Below are 18,918 nucleotides of genomic sequence, written 5' to 3' on the forward strand. Positions count from 1 at the left end.
TAACAAAATTTTATTGTATAATTTCTCTGTGGTAGACGTATTATTATCTGAGAGACCAACAAATAGACAGCGTTAAGCAAAGCTTTTGTCTTTAGGAAATTTACAATCTGTGGAGGAAAAAAAAGTTTACAGTAGACTATTATCATTGTTATGATAGGGAACTACAGGGTTCAGTGCTGCACATTCAAAAGCATGTTACTCATTTTTCAAGGTCAGGAAAATATTATTTGAAACCTGAAATTTAAAATATGAATAGAATTTAGCTATGCCAAGCTGGGTGGTTGAATTGTGGGGGGAGGGGAGGACAGGGATAACACTGATGAAAATGAAAATTCTACTTGATTAGAGCATAGAAACATAGAGAAGAAAATGAAGATTATTAGCGTGTATTTTAGTTTTTTGATAAACGTTGTCACTCATAGCATTTATTTAAACACTCGTTGAATTTATACAATTTTATCTTCAAAAATTTTATCTTAAATTATTGTTGGATTACTGCAATAAATTCCTAATTTGTCTCCCTAAATTTTGAATACACAATGGAATTGTGGATACTGGTAAATATGAATTTGAGAAAAAGATCCACAAAGTTAGATGGCTAAGAAAAATGAAAGGTAGAGAGGACAATGTAGAGAATTAGTGGGCTGGAAAGTCTTAATTATGTTAAAGAAAAGGTGTAACTTACTGGGATAAAATCATTGGAGAACTAAGATGGTTGGACTATAGGAAGCAATTCAATAGGTGATAGTAATGTCTAAGATGCGGTCACGGATGCGAGTAGTGGAAGTGGAAGAAAAATAAAGGCTTTTCCTAAAGATGAAGAAGCTACAGATGGAGAAGACAGTGTTGACAGGATCATTCACATAGACACTGAGTCATACACAAATATGAAGAACCTGGAATAGAAAAGATGCCTTTTACTTTTAAAAAGGGTAAGGAGGATGGTACTTGGGAGTGATTAAACAAATGTAGATATGGAAGGTAGTAAATGGTGATAATGCACACCATCCAAAAAACAGCAGGACTTTTTACTGGAGATTGAGTAAAGAATGTTCTAGAAGATACGTTGAAGTTAGAAAATATTATCATCATGGCTGTACTCTAAAACTGAAATATCATCTATGAGAAATCTATAGTGGAAGAACTCTTTCAATCTAGAAAGATTTCATAGACTAAACATGAGGTCCTGCCATATTTTTATTATATGACTATATTAAGCCTTCAGAACATAGTTTGGTTTTACTATTTCCAAATATAAATATTTCAGGTTTTTTATTATTGTTTCACTCAGCAAACAGGATTTATGTATACCATTTGATAAGACTGTTAGGAATGCCTTAGTTGCTCATACATAACAGAAATATCAAAATCCTTAAGTCATGAGTTTTTAACTAAGGTTATGTTGGATAATGTAATTAAAGAGCATAGCATAATGCATAATTGAACAGTGGTCAGGAAAATGATTTATTGTATCAGGGTCGTTAAGATAAATAGAATGTATTAAGTCACTACATTGATACGGAAGGTATCATATGACTAAGACATTATGGGTGCTAAAGACTGGATGTTTGTGTCCTCCCCAGATTCATTTGTTAAATCCTGATACCTATTGTGATGGTATTTGAAGGTGGGGCCTTTGACGGCTGATTAAGTTATAAGTGTAGAATCTTCATGAATGGGATTAGTGCCTTTATAAAAGATACCTGAGAGATCCCTCTGCCTTTTTGCCATGTGAGATTACTGCTAAAAATAGCAGTCTATAAACCAGGAAGCAGGCTCTGACCAGACATTGAACTTGTCTGCACATTAATCTTAGAATTCCCACTCTCCAAGATTATTGAGAAATAGATTTCTATCATTCATAGGCTCCCCATCAATGGTACTTTTGTTATAGCAGCCCAAACAGACTAAGGTAATGGATAAATAGAATTCTATATTTTGATGACCACAAGCACAAGGCATACTAAAGAGGCAGTTTGAATAAATATGCAGGACAACAGACACATGAAAAGATGCTCAACATCACTCATCATCAGGGAAATACAAATCAAAACTACAATGGAATACTACCTCACACCCCAGAATGGCTAAAATTAAAAACTCAGGAAACTACAAGTGTTGGGAAGGATGTGGAGAAAAACAAACACTGATGCAGTGTTGGTAAGAATGTAAACTAGCGTAGCCGTTGTGGAAGACAGTATAGAGGTTCCTCAAAAAATTAAAAATACATTTTTTTAATCCAGTAATGGCACTACTGGGTATTTACCCAAAAAATATGAAAACACTAATTTGAAGGGATATATGCACCCTTATGTGTATTGCAACATTATTTACAAGAGCCAATTGCAGAAGTAGCCCAACTGTTCATGAATTGATAAATGGATAAAGATGTGGTATATATACATATAATATGCATATAATCTATATACACACACACAAATAGAATATTCTTATTCAGCTATAAGAAATAATGAAATCTTGCCATTTGTAGCAACATGGATGAATCTAGAGAGCATAATCCTAAAGCAAAACAAGCAAGTCAGAGAAAGATAAATATCATATGATTTCATTTATATGTGGAATTTAAGAAACAAAACAAAGGGGAAAAAAAGCCACAAAACAGACTCTTAACTATAGAGAAAAAACAGTTACCAGAGGGGAAACAGGTGGGGTGATGGGTGAAATAGGTGATGGAGTGAAGATGAGCATTGAGTAATATATGGAATTGTTAAATCACTATATTGTAAACCTGAAACTAATGTAACACTGTATATAAATATGCTAGAATTAAAATATAATTAAAAATATACATATACTATAAGAAATATAGATATAAATATCAGAAGAAACAATTAAAAAGGTTTTAAATTGTGCCTCCTAGAAGGGGAAATTTGGAGTGAAGAGAGGGTATCTACGCTTGTTAGAATGGCTATCATCAAAAAGACAAAAGACAGTTAAGTGTCATTGAGGATGTGGAGAAAAGAGAACCCTATGCTCTGTAGTGGGAATGCAAGTTGCTTGAGCCACTTGGAAACAGTATAGAGATCCCCCTCAAAATTAAAAATAGAACTGTATGATCCAGCAATCCCACTTACAGGTATATATCCAAAGGAAATGATAATAGGATGTTGAAGAGATATCTGCACTCCCATGTTTATTGAATAATAATTGAATAAATTATTGAATTATTATTATTATTATTATTGAATAATTATTCAATAATAGCCAAGGTATGGAAACAACCTAAGTGCCCATCAATGGATGAATGGTATATATATATATATATATATATATATATATATATATATATATATCTCACACCTAATACACTACATCTATTCTATATGTATACATACATAATATATGTTTATACATAAACATACAGGGTATGTATATCTATATATAATGATTTAGAGATACACATATGTAGATATATATCTGTATATCTCTCTCTTGTATCTATATATAGATATACACACAGCCCCCCAGAACTATTCAGCCATGAGAAAGAATGAAATCCTGACATTTACAACATGAATGGACCATGAGGACCTTATGCTTAGTGAAAGAAAGTCAGACACAGAAAAACAAATACTGCATGTTATTAACTGTATTTAGAATCCTGTCCCCCACCCAAAAGGCAAACTCATTGAAATAGACAGTATAAAAGTGGCTGGGAAGTGGCGAAAATAGTGTGAGTTGGTAAGAGGTTACACACTTTTAGCTGTAAGTGGAATAAGGTCTGAGGATGTAACGTAAAATATGGTGACTAAAGTTGTTAACCCTGTATTGTATTAAAACAATTTAGAACTTAAATGTCCTCACAAAAAAAATAAAAAAAAAAAAGAGAGAGAGAGAGAATAAAAAGGATAAATATATGAGATGATGATGGATGGGTTAATTAATTAGATGGAGATGGAGGAAAGAAATCCTTTCACAATGTACCTGTGTATCAGATCAACATGATGTACAATTTAAATGTCTTACTATATGCCAATTATACCTTAATAAAGCTGAAAGAAAAATAAATCTTCACTGCTTTACTGAATTTGAGAAAGAGAGGGAGTGTGTGCAAGTGGTGGGGGGAGGAACAGAGGGAGAGAGAGCAAATCTTTTTTTTTTAATATTTTATTTATCTGTTTGAGAGAGAGAGAGAGAGCAAGAGCAAGGGGGAGGTGAAGGGCAAAGGGAGAAGCCGACTCCCTGCTGAACAGGGAGCCAGAAGTAGGACTCAATCCCAGGACCCTGGGATCATGAACTGAGCTGAAGGCAGACAATTAACCAACTGAGCCACTCAGATGCCCCTAGAGAAAGGGAGAATCTTAAGCAGTCTTCATGCTTCATGCCCAGCGTGGAGCCTGACATGGGACTCAAGCTCAAGACCCTGAGATCATAACCTGAGCTGAAATTAAGAGTCAGATGCTTAACTGACTGGGCCACCCAGACATCCCACTGATAAAATATTTTTAAAATATATTAAATAGTTATGATAAAAGTTAAATAAGGAAATGAGTTAATTCCCAGTATAACTGAAATTTGTGCATATATTTCTAGAAAAAAGTTCAAAACTTATTTTTTTACAAGGGAGATAAAATAAGGATACATTTTTAAAAATAATAATTCTGTTTTAGTATAGCAGCTATGTTTTAAGCATATAAACTATTAATCTAGTAGCTTCAGTCATGTTTCCTAGTTAAAATTACCTCTGTGATGGAAGAAGTGAACTCAAAGTAATGATCAATATAGATAAACCTTATTCATTTACTAAGAATTGATTTAAATTTTGTACTTATTTTAAAAAATGATAGTCCTAAGATAGAGCAGAGCCTAATCTATAAAACACACACAATTATATGATTTATATGTCATGTGAGCTATAAATAAGCTGCTATGTAAATGATAGATATCTTTCTATTTTTGTTAATCACTCAGAATGTGGAGACTTGTTTCAAAATTAGTGTTAAACACCAAAATGTATTTGCTATAAAAATAAAATTATTAATATTTTAATATCAGTTATTTAAATATAGAATATGGGCAGACATTTTATGAAAAATACTACAAACATCTGTTAGCCATCAAAGATGTGCACATTTAAAAAGAGTCTTCCTTTCTACTCCCAGGAGGTTGCTAATGATGCATAGTGGTGACAGTGTAGAGGAAAACCAGGAGTCTTGTACTAAGTGAGATGGTTCTTTCTACACAGTTTTTTGGTAGACAGCTTTGAATAATTTAGCAAAAAATATAAATATTCATACAATTTACCTAGCATTTCTTTCTCATTCTGTCCTTGAGAGATTACTCCCACAAATATATTACATCTTGAATAAACATATTCAGTGCAACTTGGAAATCATGAAATATAGAAAACAAGCAAATATTCATCATCACTGAATTAAATAAAATATGGCAGCTTTTTACAATGGAGTACTATGTCATAAGAAAAAAATGAGGTAGATGCCTATGAATGGATCTGAAGTAATTGCCAGCATGCATCCTTAGGTAAAGTAAGAAAATATAAATTATAATTCTTTTATGTGGGTCAGATCTATTTCTAAATATAGAAAAATGTTGGAGGTATGTGTATTAAACAATTTTAAATATGTGCCTCAATAGTAAATTTTCACTTTTTAGAGAATATAATTCTCTATTATGAACAATTTATATTCTGTTATTTATATTCTGTATTATTTATATTTAATTTATATTCTATTTATATTTAATATATATTTAATTTATATTCTATATTATGTTATAAATGTAAACCTCTTAGATCATATTCTTAAACTCTGTTAGAACAACTTTTATAAAAATATATTTCCCTCTTCAGTGTATTAGGTCTGTTAAGAGTAATATGCATAATTCAGTTGTGGTAAAGATACTGTGAATAGGCAGTGAAAAATTATCACCAAGAAGAAGCTCTTGTCTGAAAATTTATTATTTAATTTAGTAGATTTCCTATATTTAATTATTAGTATTCATTATTGCTTTTTGTCGTATGTTGTGCATAAAAATGAATCACGTCTTCTGCCTTTGTTGTTCTCTCTCTAGCATTTAATGTAAGAGATAGAAAAGTGAGTGGACATAACTTTTTAGCAAATAGCATACTTAATTATTGTTATAGTAAATCATTGATCTTCTATGGCAACAGAGACCAACTATTCTCTCTGGGATGTAGATAGAAAGTGCTGAAATAGAATGGATGTGTTTCCCTTCATGTTTAAAGATTTCTAATTATGGCACATGCATCCTTTACATAATAAATCAACATTAAGGATAGCAATCAATAAGTGGTGGTGTGCATTCATTTATTATCTCAGCAGATATTTTCTTCCAGAATGTGGTACAAATAACACAAAAATATAATTTACTATGATTCAACAGCATAATCAAAGAAATGTGACAGTATCTCTGGCGGAAAAAAGTGGTTAGAATCAAATTTCATTTTTATTGTTACACCATTATTCCTCCAAAGCTACGTCTTTGTCTAAATACATTTAATTTGACCACGTTCTGACTTTTATCCCAGGAATTATTTCATGTCTATTAAATTTCAGGTATTTCTGAGCAAATTTAAAGAAAAATATTAGTATCTACTACATGAAAGAGTATAAACATAAACATATAATTAACCTTAGAAAAATAATAATAATTAATTCACACATTTTTACCTCATCTTGTGAAATAGACCTGTGTGTGTGGTGTATGTGTGTATGTGTGTATCACACATACTATAAGCAAGCCTTTGGAGCTGTTACTGTCTCATTCATTTGCCTGGACTCAGAAATGGTGATACTAAAACCCAAATGGATGCAAGGAAGGTGAAAAAGAATTACTCAAAATAAAATAAAATAAAATAAAAAAGAATTACTCTTGTTTAAGAGAGTAAAATATAGTGTATAGAGAACAAAGTCTTCAATTAATTTTTTCACATTACTTTGACTAAATAAGTAAATCTGCTTATTTAATTAAAGAAACATATAATCACCTTGTGCTAATTAATCATTTCATCCTTTCCTTTCTATATGTGCACATTTCTTAGTCTCCTAGACACTTGCCACTTAGTTATAACTTTTGTGGATTACTCTTATCTCTCTCTTCCTAACTTCTTTCCCTCCAGTTACCATCTTTCTTTCCTTTCTAACTACTTTAATGTTGCTAACAACCATAAATTATTCTTCTGCTAAATACATTTTTCTACATTTTCCATTTTGTTCATGGCATTACCATCTTTCCAGTAATTCAGACTTGGCAATCAGTGTCTTATTGGTGCCTTCCTTCTTTTCCATTCAATCCATTAACTGTGAGATGCTGAGACTTATAAGCCACATTCTGTTGTCTTATATTTTTCAATCTGGTGGGAAAGGCAGACAACCAAAAAGTCACAGTGCTTTAAAACCATGCTGTATAAATATCCAAAAGCAGTGAGATAACATATTCCAGAAACTCATAATTGATGTTGGGGGAAATGAGGAGAGACGAAGAGACTGAGCAGAAATCAAGGAAGGCTTTCTGGCTACTGTAGTGCCAAGTACTGGCAATTGCATATCTGAAAGATTCCTTGCTTCTCTTTTGCATTCTACCATTTAAAGGGACAATTCTAATTGAGGTTCGCATTACATGTAGAATGCAATCATCACTCCTTATCTGCAGTTTTGCTTTTTAATGGTTTCAGCTACCCACCTGTCAACCACTGGAAGCAGATATTCCTCCTTCTGAGAGATTCTCAGAATTCAATAGTAGCTTCATCATTCCCCTCACTTCATCTCATCCCATGGGCATTTTGTCATCTCACGTCATCACAAGAAAGGTGAGTATAGAACAATAAGATATTTTGAGAGAGAGAGCAAGAATGACAGAGTATATTCACATGACTTTTATTTTTTTTCTATTTTTTTATTGGAGTTCAATTTGCCAACATATAACACCCAGTGCTTGCTCATCGCGTCAAGTGCCCCCCTCAGTGCCCATCACCCAGTCACCCCAACCCCTGCCCACCTCCCCTTCCACTACCCCTTGTTCATTTCCCAGAGTTAGGAGTCTCTCATGTTCTGTCTACCACTCTGATATTTCCCACTCATTTCCCTCTCCTTCATATAACTTTCATTACAGTATACTGTTCTAATTGTTCTATTTTATTATTAGTTATTGTTCATCTCTTATGGTGCCTAATTTATAAATTAAACTGTATATATGTATATATTGTATGTATAAAAATACAACATAGTGTAGATATAGAGTTTGGTACTTACTACCTGTGGTTTCAGCCATCCCCTGGGGGTCTTGGAACATATCCCCCAAGGATAAAGACGCACTACTGTATATCACTGCAAAAGCAGGAACCAAAGATTCCTTTCTGCTTCTTTCTGTTTTATTCCTGTAAACTCTTTCACAGAGGTGTCGGTTGTTAGTCATCTTGGTATTTTCTATATTTTTAGTCTTAATACTCCCCTACTAGAAAACTTGGAATGTTTTCTACTGCTCAGGGTCTATTATTCAATCCATAGACTGGCCTTATTTGTACAAGTCCAATTCACACATTCTAAGGTTGCTCTATCAAATATGGCAGTCACCAGACACATGTGGCTATTGGAATTTCAAGTTAAAGTAATTAAAATTAAATATAATTATAAATTTAGTTTCTTGGTCACACTAGCCACATTTCAAGTGTTCAAAAGCTACATGTGGCTAGTTGATACTGCATTAGATGGCACATACTGTAAATATTTTCAACCTTTCAGAAAGTTCTATTATACAATACTGATTTATTTTTTTTAAAAATTGGATTGTAAATTATTTTCTCTAGGTAACTCTTAAGTTCCTCATTTATATGACTTTGCTCCTTCTGATTTTTCTTCCTAAAATGGCTTTCCTTCTATTTCTCTTTAAACGGCATTTATCTTTCAAGATCCAGTTCAATTTCATTCAGTTTCTCCTCTATAAAATTTTCCTAATCCCTATGCCCAGAAGAGTCTTCATTACCTAATTTTCACAATTTATCAGTTTTGTTTGACATTTATCACTTTATATCTTGCATTATAGATATTTGTGTACATCTTATTTTTCTACTAGACTATATGCTCTCTAGCCACCATTTTCTACCCCTACCACATTCTTATCAAGTATTTATTAAATTATTAGATTTTAGTTGAGTTTCAGTCAGATTTTTACATGTGGTATTCATACTTACAATTTCTTTTAATCTTGAGAAAAAGGTTTGGAAAGAATACTTGGAGGATTAATATAAAATATCTGGAGGATTGTAATGTTATTACTTTTATGTATTTGAACAAAGACAAAATGCTTAAAAATATAATTAATCCATTATCTCTCCATTAAAGAACATGTAATTACTGCAGTCTATGAGAGATTTAGGAAAATCCCTACTGGTAGAAACTAGCAGCATCTTTAAAAAAAATCAAGAAATAGGTTCAGTCAGTTTTTCATTCTACTTTGTTTTTTTCATTTTTTTTCATTCTACTTTGATTTTTTTTTTTCAAAATATTGATAATCCAGGTGTCTATAATGTGATTTCCAATTAAACCATTTTTCTACTCACAGATGCTTTTTATCAGGTAGCCTTGTTTTTCCAGTACTTTCAACTTATTTTCAAACACATTAGTGTTCCTTCTAGATAATTCCAAACAAATTCCTAAAAATAAAGATTTCAATGATCTGATAATGTCTTAGATCATATGAACCTCAAACTCCAGTGTGTAAGAAATGTAAGTTAATTTTCTTATAACTATACCATGTCAAGCACAAGTTTTTATTTTATCACATATTACACTCATAATCAGGATGTTCACTCTTCTAGGATTTTGTTTAAGTTCTGGAGGACTTAGGAAGTCTATAACCATGGCCGGAGAAGAGTTTGGCCTTGTAGAATATCAATGCCTAGTATGTTCACTGGTTGAAGAGATAAAAATATTGGGTTCTATTGGGGGAGAATCCCAATTTGTAGGGTCAGAGGGACTTTCCTGACCATAACTGTTTGCCTTCTGTGTCCTTTGATGGTGTCAAGGGGGTCAGAAAGTTTCTGAGAGTTACCATGTATTAGAGTATATTAGTCTCCAGTATCAATCAGAGCCATCATTGTTTGTTTATTTCCTGGAGACCAGTGAATAGTGAACCCGAGGACTCCAATCACCTCCAAAGGTCGTCACCTAGAGATAATCTTGGCCTGCATCTTATACCTGGGGGATGGGAAGCACCCACCCTGAATAGGACTTAATCCCTGAGGCTTCTGCTAGGTTAGGCAAAATATCAGGGATGGTAGGGCAAGTGGGGCAGGTCTGAACAGGTTTTAAAGCTTTCCACAGGCTGACCAACAGAGCATTGGGCTGCTGATACACCTTTTTAGGTGGTGCCCTAGCAGCAGTAAGGTCAAACCATATTTGCTTCCAGTTACTTTTATCAGATCCTCTAAAGCTGATAGGAATAGCCTTTTGGCTGAGCTTCCTCTCTGATTTGTGTCTTCCCCAGAGCCTGTACCCATTCCAGGGATTTATCAGTTTGTTCAAATGGTCAGTGGATTGCCCAACATCATAAATGTCTTGTTCCCATGACTGGAGTCACCGTGGATATCAGAGTCCAATACCAAGTGCTAGGGTCAGACTCAGAAGTATCTTGAGTTTATTCTGCAGTAAATTGGCCTAATCAGGGCCTTCAAAGATAGAGGCATAGATGGCCTGTCTCACTCCCAACTTCCTAACTCCTCTATAGACTTCCAGGGTCCCCTATGCCCAGGGAGATCCTCCTCATTGGACTAAGCCTCCCTGTAGAGTGGAATAATCAATCTACAAGGCAGTGAGCACCCTGAACTCCCTAAGGGCCATGCAGGCACTGCCAGAGGGCAGCGGGGTATGGTGATGCTGCCCATTTTCTCTGTCTCCTGCCCTTGAGAGAAAAAAGCCTCAGCTCCAGGGTACGTTAGCTGTGCTAACCATGCCTGGATGTTTTTCCTGGCATTCTGTTGAAAGTGGCAGTATTATTAGTAAGCGTAGCAGAAGTACATTCTGTCATCATGAGTATTTCCCGAACTGGGGGCTGGCGGCAGGCGGCTGGCTGAGGTTGCTGTCGCTGTGTTTTGCTTTCTGCTGTATTAGAAATCAGATGCCAGGGGCCGTTTCATCTCACTCTACTCAACCGCAACATCCCCCTTTTGCTCTCATTTTCTCGGGGATTCCACCTCTTAGTCTTATTCGTGCTCTGTCACAAACCCTTGGACCATGATCTGTGACAGCCTGTACCCTCCTGGCTTTACAAAAGGCACGCTAAATTCTCCAAATTAGTATCCTGCTCTCCCACCTTACCTGCCAGCCCTTAACCTAGCATAGCGTAGCGAGTGCTCCCACGTCTTTCTCTCACATGAGCTCCTCCTGCCAGTTTCTCACTGGAGCTTCAGCTCCCAGCCCAGCATCGGAATCGCACAGAACTACCCGCAGCGCAGCGCAGCCCAGCCCAGCCCAGCCCGCCGCACAGCCGCGGTTACCTTCTGCGCAGTGCACCCCGCGCAGGCGCAGATGCAACAAGCTCCGCGGGCGAGCCGGCGTTTCCCGCGGTTCCAAACTCTCGCGATATCCATCCAGTGAGGCACATCCGGGGCACTGCTCCTACCCGGAAGGTGTGAGGCCCGCCCAGGATTGCCGCGCAGGTGATACCGCTCTCCCAAGATCCAGGCTGGGTTGCCAGGTGTTGGTTCGCAACCTGGGCCCTGTATGTGGAGGCCAAGGAGGCCCAAAGGTAGGAGCAGACCACACTCTAGACTCCTAGGTGGCCGTGTTTATGAGCAGGGGAAGTTCTATACCAGGCTTGTCTTAGGCGCTGCAAGAATTGTAGTAGAAGCTTATATCGAAGTCTTCGTGGTCTCCAGTCATGTGCACCGTCAAGAAGGCCTCAAGGCATTAGTGTCTGGAGCCTGTGTCCTTGAAGATGGCCCAACACTCTGGGAATGGTGGGCAGAACCATTCTGTGGACAAGGGAAGGAGTGGGAGTGAGAAGTCTCCATTTGCCCGGGTCCAGCCCACAAGCCAGCCAGGGGTCACTTCCTCTCCATGACCTTCTCCAACACTGTATCATCTCTTCCTCCAGGTAGAATGTTGCAGATTGAGCCACTTATACAATGGGGAGGAAGACAGGAAGAGGGAAGAACGCGGCTAACAGCGAGTACCAGATGAGAATTCACCATGGGTAATCCCACTTAAACCATTGAGTAAAGTAGCACTTTATTCAGAACCGATTTTATTTTATTTTATTTTTAAAGATAGATTGATTTGAGGGACAGAGAGAGAGAGAGAGTGCGAGTGCACAAGCAGAGGAGGGGCACAAGGAGAGGGAGAAGCAGACTCCCCTTGAGCTGGGAGCCGAATGTGGGGCTGGATACTGGGACCTGGGGATCATGACCTAAGCCAAAGGCAGATGCTCAACCGAATGAGCCACCTCGGTGACTGCGACTCCAGAACCCATTTCAATCCAGGTTTCTTCACGTTGAGAACTTCCCAGCATATGTCGTAATTTCAAAGTAATCTATTGAAAGAAAGCAGACATCTGATTTTTCATTTGAGGCTCAGAGGCTAAATCTTTTGCTCAAGATCCCTGAACTAGTGAATGGAAAGGGTGATATTTGAACCCATACCTTTTCTTTCCAAGTCAGGTAACATGGCTTCATTGACCTGTCCTGACTACATTGACTACATTCACTAGACAATGGTTAAATCCTTTAATTTCTCTTTATGTATAAATGCCAGTGATTTTTCAAAGATTTGTTTAGTATTCCCACCATAGAATAAAGCAAAGCTTTGTGTATTTATTCCAATATAAAATCATGCTGCTTCATTCCTAGTTTGCTGTTGCAGAAGAAACTGTCCATTTTTCAATTATAGGATTTATTACTGTAATAAGCTAGAGAGGAAAGTATATTTTCTCTGCTTTAATTTTTCTCATCACGATATGAATGTTATTTAAGGCATTGTACTTTGTGGTGGGATCCAGATTTTCATGGGTACATCCAGGCTGTTTTTTTTATTTCTTCAAAATGATGAAGTGAATTCCAACAAGATACTTTATTTTATGATGTAAAAAAGAATTCTCAATTAACCTTTAAAATTAAGTCCCACCATAGATAAGCATGTCCTTAAGTAAACTCTTGAGTGCAATGAGGAAAATTTAAAGCAGGTAAAAATATATATTATATCTAACATAAATGATATAAGAAATATTTTATCTCTGATACATATAGTGAAATCAACTCATGGGAAATAGCATTAAAAGCAGAATTAGAAATAATGTAAAATCATTTTAAGCTAAACGTAATTCTCTAAAAAATGACAAGTTGACAGTTTAAAGAGCCTCAAGCTTCATCCTGCCAATGTTCATTTCTCTTTTGCTTTTTCATTTGAAGATGCTTTTAAAAGATAGGCATCATCAAAAGTATTCCTGGCAATGCTAAGCACATCGAGAGGATAGTTTTCCTCATTTCCAAGTTTGGTTGAGTAGAGAGACTCACCTTTTTGATTTATCATTAAAGATGTGCAAATATTCATCTAAATACTGATGTCATTAGAAGGCACTTTCTAATTTTGTGAATATGTCTCTTCTCAAAATGTCTTTTTAACATTGGCATTATTGAACAAATTTATTTCTTTTGAGAGAGGAAAATCTTTTAACATAATGAGAATAACCATAAAACCAAGAGAGGCATATCTCTTGGATAAATGAAAAATAAGTAAAATATGAAATACATAAATTTGAAAAGATACATTCATTTTGTCTATGAATTTATAAAGTAATCATTTGTATTAAAATTACTAGTTGATTCTGCAAAGAAACCTTTCTTCTGAACTAATTATTAAGTTGGATATACTTATATTTGTATATTATCGTTGCAGTATATATTTCCACCCCTTAGGTAACTTAGAGGCAGCTTATTTTCATAATAATATGAAGAGGTAGATGCTTCATCCTTGACTACAAAGAGACATTTTGAAAATGGCAGAAATTAAAAAATAAAAAGAATCAGTGGTCCCATACCACATGTTTTATCTTTAGTGTCTTGAAATGAATATTGCACAAGAGTGAAGTATATCTTCTTCCTTAAGTGAAAGTCTCCTCTTGGGATGCCTGGGTGGCTCAGTGGTTGAGCGTCTGCCTTCAGCTCAGGGTGTGATCCCAGAGTCCCAGGATAGAGTCCCACATCGAGCTTCCTGCATGGAGCCTGCTTCTCCCTCTGCTTGTGTCTCTGCCCCTTTCTCTCTCTCTCTCTAGAGAGTGTGTGTGTGTGTGTGTGTCTCATAAATAAATAAATAAATAAATCTTTAAAAATAAATACATTTTATCTGATAAAACGATTCTTTTTAGCATTAGTGTCTAAGCAAGTGTACTGAAATTTAAAAAAAAATAGCCAGGTAAAATTCTATTTAAAATTTTAATGCAATTTTGTTTGGGGAATTGTTTTGCACGTTTGTTGGAAGATTCATGGAAAAGCAACACAATGAATCTGTTTAAATGAATTTTATAAAAAGCAAGAAATCTACACAACAAATAGATTTATAAAACTATTTGACCAACCAATTCTAAAAAATGAATGGGTATTTTAGTTAATATTTATATTTTCTTATAAATTGCTCATAAGGTAGTATCTTTATAAATTGAAGGATAAAAAACAAAGAGTTTTGTAGTCTGGTTTACATAAAAGTAAGATCTGGGCTGGACTTTCAAAACTGTTTAGTATTCTATTGTGTTTCTAATATAAAGAGGACAGCTTCTGTGTATTTTGAAGTGCCGGAGGGCATTTTAGAATGTCTACTCCACCTCGCAGCTGGATCTGGAAGTCCACTTTGTATTTTGCATTTACCACACACACACACAAACACACACACAACAAATAATGCTTAGCATAGTATTAGCTATTATGTTAGACTTGGAACTACATCAGTAAAATGAGGAAATCTGATTATGCTCATTAGGTTAGTGGATGGGGTGATAGTAGTGCAAACAATGAATTAAAAGTTTCCTTGAAATAGAAGGTGATAGATAGATCACCATGGAAAATTAATCACAGAGCCAAGGGTAGAATCCTAATGGAAACCAAGAGAGACCAAGAGACAACATAGTTTTCATGCCCTTTAACTGTTATGTCATGGCAAGTTTGTTATAAAGGAATTTAAACTCTATAGCAAATTTAATGCTAAAGAAGGAAAAAGGAATGTAGTGGTTTGAAAAAGATATTCATGATTTTATTCATATATCTACATCTCGATTGACAGTTTAAAGTGAACTAACCAATTGAATAAATTATAAACTAATATCACTGTGATGAATCTATCAATTGCTTTGTTGCATTCAATCAAGTGCTCAAAACAAGTCACCTATCCAGATAATATTTTCTCAAGCACAAATGCTCTGGTTGAGATGTCATTTCATCTATCAATCATCTCTCTAAGTTATTTTAAATATTAATTATCTGCATTGTGAACAGTCTGGTTTCAAGATAGATATTGTGAAATGGGTAAAACCCAAATTAAAAAATATAGTAAAAGCAATGTCTAAATTTAAATAATATCTGATGAGTGTTCAGTTTCTTTCCTAATTTTCTTTCCAAGGAATACTTTAGTTTTTGGATCACTCGGTAATTGATGGTGTATAAATTGTGTATAGGAGACAGTTGAGGCTTTCCTTAGAAACTGTATAACTTTAAATCTGTGACAGCTTCTGGAATGAGATTGAAATAATTGGCTCTAAATTCTTTCTAAGTCTTTCATAGCTAGTATATAGACAGCTGTATTTTGTTAGTTTATTAGCCATAAACCAGTTAATGTATTAAAAAACATAAAAGATAAGTTATATTAATGAGCTAGAAACCACTAATTAAATCATTAAAGTAAGAGATCTTGGCACTAAGGTAAGTCATAGTGAAATATGTTGTTTATAACAGATCTACTTCTCATTCTGTACCTCACAGAAACACATTTAAAAAAAGAATAGGAAGAGGTGTAAGCTTTTCAGTTCCTTGAACTTCAGGGCTATGATGTAAAGCAACTTTACCTTCTGCCTACCTAGCATATAGTGAGCACACAATAAACACTAGCTAAAATGCATTATTTTTAATAGTGTCCTACTTTCTATCTGTTCTTTTATTTTCACTTCGTTTTCTCCATTGGTGCTTTGCTCAAGAGAACACTGAATTCTTGGGTACAATATGAAGCCTTGGGTTTGGTTCTTTTAGTAAAAAGAAAAATAAATTGCTGAGAGCTTGACTTCAGGGAGGGTATTCCCTAAGCACACATTTTTGTGAAGTCTTGGAAACCTAGGTTTCTACAGTATAAATGTAGAAGTCTATTAAGTTGTTTGGATAACAGAAGTTACTGGAGAGGGATCTAATAACCCCTATCAAAGAGTTTATTTGATAGAATTAAATAGGGCTGAGAGGAGAATTTCTCTATGTCTTTAACATCTGTTGGGACAGTTATTTCCAGTCCTTGCAAAATTATTATGTTCCATGAACTCCTGAGCAGTGATTCTTTTCTAGCGAATGAATTAAAACATTACTCTCCTCTAGGATGTGCCTGGATTTTTAATAGACTTTTTCTCCCAAACACACACACAGACCTCAAATACATTGTCAATATTGTTTGATCAGTAAGCTGTGGAAACTTTAACTAAAACTGAGTTAAAGCAGTGTTAAGTGCGTGCCTCTTCCCATTCCATTCCTTGTGCTCCATATGCATTGTCAAATGAATAAAGCTCATGAAACCTGCAGTATTTCCAGGACTTCATGTAGCTCAGATTACAATTACTTATCACACATATTAACACATGTGGAAAATGTTTCATGGGATAGAGATAACTTTTTTTAAGTTGATCTATTCTTTAAATAAACTTTTAATTTTTAGAACAGTGTCACATTTATCAAAAAATTACAAAGACATTGTCCCCATATTATTTAGGGTATTACATTAATATGGTACATTTGTTCCAATTAACAAACTGATGTTGAGGCATCATTATTAACTTGAAGTCCACATTTTATTCAGATTTCCTCAGTTATTACCAAATATGTGTCCCTTCTCTGTTCAGTATTCCATCAAGGATACCAGATTACATTTAGTTATCCTGTCTCCCTTGGTTGACTATTGACACTTTCTCCACTTTTGCTTTTAATGATCTTGACAATTTTAAGGAATACTGGTCAGATATTTTGTAGAATGCCCCTCAGCTGAGATTTTTGTCTATGTTTTTTCTTGTGATTAGAATTGGTATATGGGTTTTGGGTCAAAAGACCATAAAAATAAAGTGCCACTTTCATCATGTTATATCAGGGGTATGTTTTAATAACATGACTTATCATTTTTTGATGATAACCTCGATAATAGGTTTCTGCACTATAAAATTATTCTTTCCCTCCTCCCTTCCATACTGTACATTTTGGAGGGAAGCACTATGTGCAACCACATGTAAGTAGCAGAGAGTTAATGCTGCAGCTCTTTTTGAGCAGTATCCAAATACGTTGTTTGGAATTCTCCTGTGTGGTAGATTTGTCTATTCTTTCTTATTTATGTAATTTTTAACTTATTCAGTCATTTATTTATAACAGTATGGACTCATGGATATTTATTTTATAACTTTTTAAATTAATCTAATATAATTTTATTCATCATTTTTACAAAAATTGTCCCAGGTTTGCCCACTGGGAACTCTTCAGCTTGGCTCCTGTGTCTCCTTGACATAGATTCTGCACTTACTATTATTATTTTTTACCACTTCCTTACTTTCTGACACTACAAAATGTTCTAAATCTTGTGTATCATCTTATGTATTTCTTTTTTTTTTAAGATTTTATTTATTTATTCATGAGAGGCACAGAGAGATAGAGAGAGGCAGAGACACAGGCAGAGGGAGAAGCAGGATCCATGCAGGGAGCCCAATGTGGCACTCAATCCCGGTCTGCAGGATCACGCCCTGGGCCAAAGTCAGGCGCTAAAGTGCTGAGCCACCCAGGGATCCCATCTTATGTATTTCTTTCCATAATTTTAAAGTCAGCCATTACTTCAAAAGTGCTGGTTATTTTGTACATTTGTAATAAAATTAGATCAGTTTATTATAGTTTGTGTTCCATCCTGGGATTCCTCTGACTTCCTACATATTTATTTTTTCTCCTCTTCCTCTTCCTCTTCACATTTAGGTTCACTCTGGGGTATAAAGTTCTATGGGTTTTGACACATGTATAGTGTCATCATTCCTGAATTGTGCAGAATAGTTTAGCCTCCTCTTGTGCTTCATATATTCATCCCTACCCTCTCTGATCCTGAAGCCCTGGAAACCAATGAACTTTTTACCATCACTATTGTTTTGCCTTTTCTAAAATGATGTACAATTGGTAATTATATAGTTTACAGCCTTTTCAGACTAACTTCATTTAACTTATTATTTCAGATTATTATTTCAGATTCATTTTTCTTTATTTTTTGTGCTTTGATAACTCATGTCTTATTATGGTTAAATTATGTTCCATTGTACAAATGTATAGGTGTTCCACAATTTGCTTATTCATTCATCTATTGAATGACATCTTAGTTCCTTCTGGCTTTTAGTGATTTTGAATAAAGATGCTATGAACATTCTAATACAGGTTTTCATGGGGACATAAGTTTTCAAATTATTTAGGAAATACCTGTTAGCACAACTGCTGGATCATATGGAAGGACTATGTTTAGTTTTGTAACAAAATGTTAAATTATCTTACAAAATTGCTGTCATTTTGCCTTCCCACCAAGAAGGAATGAAAATTTCTGTTGATCCACATTCTTGCTGCAACTGGTATTCTCAGTTTTAAAAATTTTAATCAGTCATAATAAGTGTGCGGTGGTATCTCACTGTTTTAATTAGTAATTCCATAATTGTATATTATGTTAAACATCT

General features: G+C 34.9%; 1 long non-coding RNA gene across 5 annotated transcripts in view; it reads left to right on the top strand.

Annotated features, from left to right (window-relative positions):
• The first annotated feature begins 11,605 nt into the window (after window positions 1-11,605).
• The window catches only part of LOC144282845 (uncharacterized), a 124,295-nt gene continuing 116,982 nt past the window's right edge, over window positions 11,606-18,918 (top strand). For all 5 annotated transcript variants that reach the window (XR_013351256.1, XR_013351254.1, XR_013351255.1 and 2 more), the window contains exons 1-2: window positions 11,606-11,745; window positions 12,094-12,192. This is a non-coding gene — a long non-coding RNA (uncharacterized LOC144282845). The remainder of the gene's footprint in view (window positions 11,746-12,093; window positions 12,193-18,918) is intronic.

This window comes from Canis aureus, chromosome 14, assembly GCF_053574225.1.
Source record: "Canis aureus isolate CA01 chromosome 14, VMU_Caureus_v.1.0, whole genome shotgun sequence".
Lineage (NCBI taxonomy): Eukaryota > Metazoa > Chordata > Mammalia > Carnivora > Canidae > Canis > Canis aureus.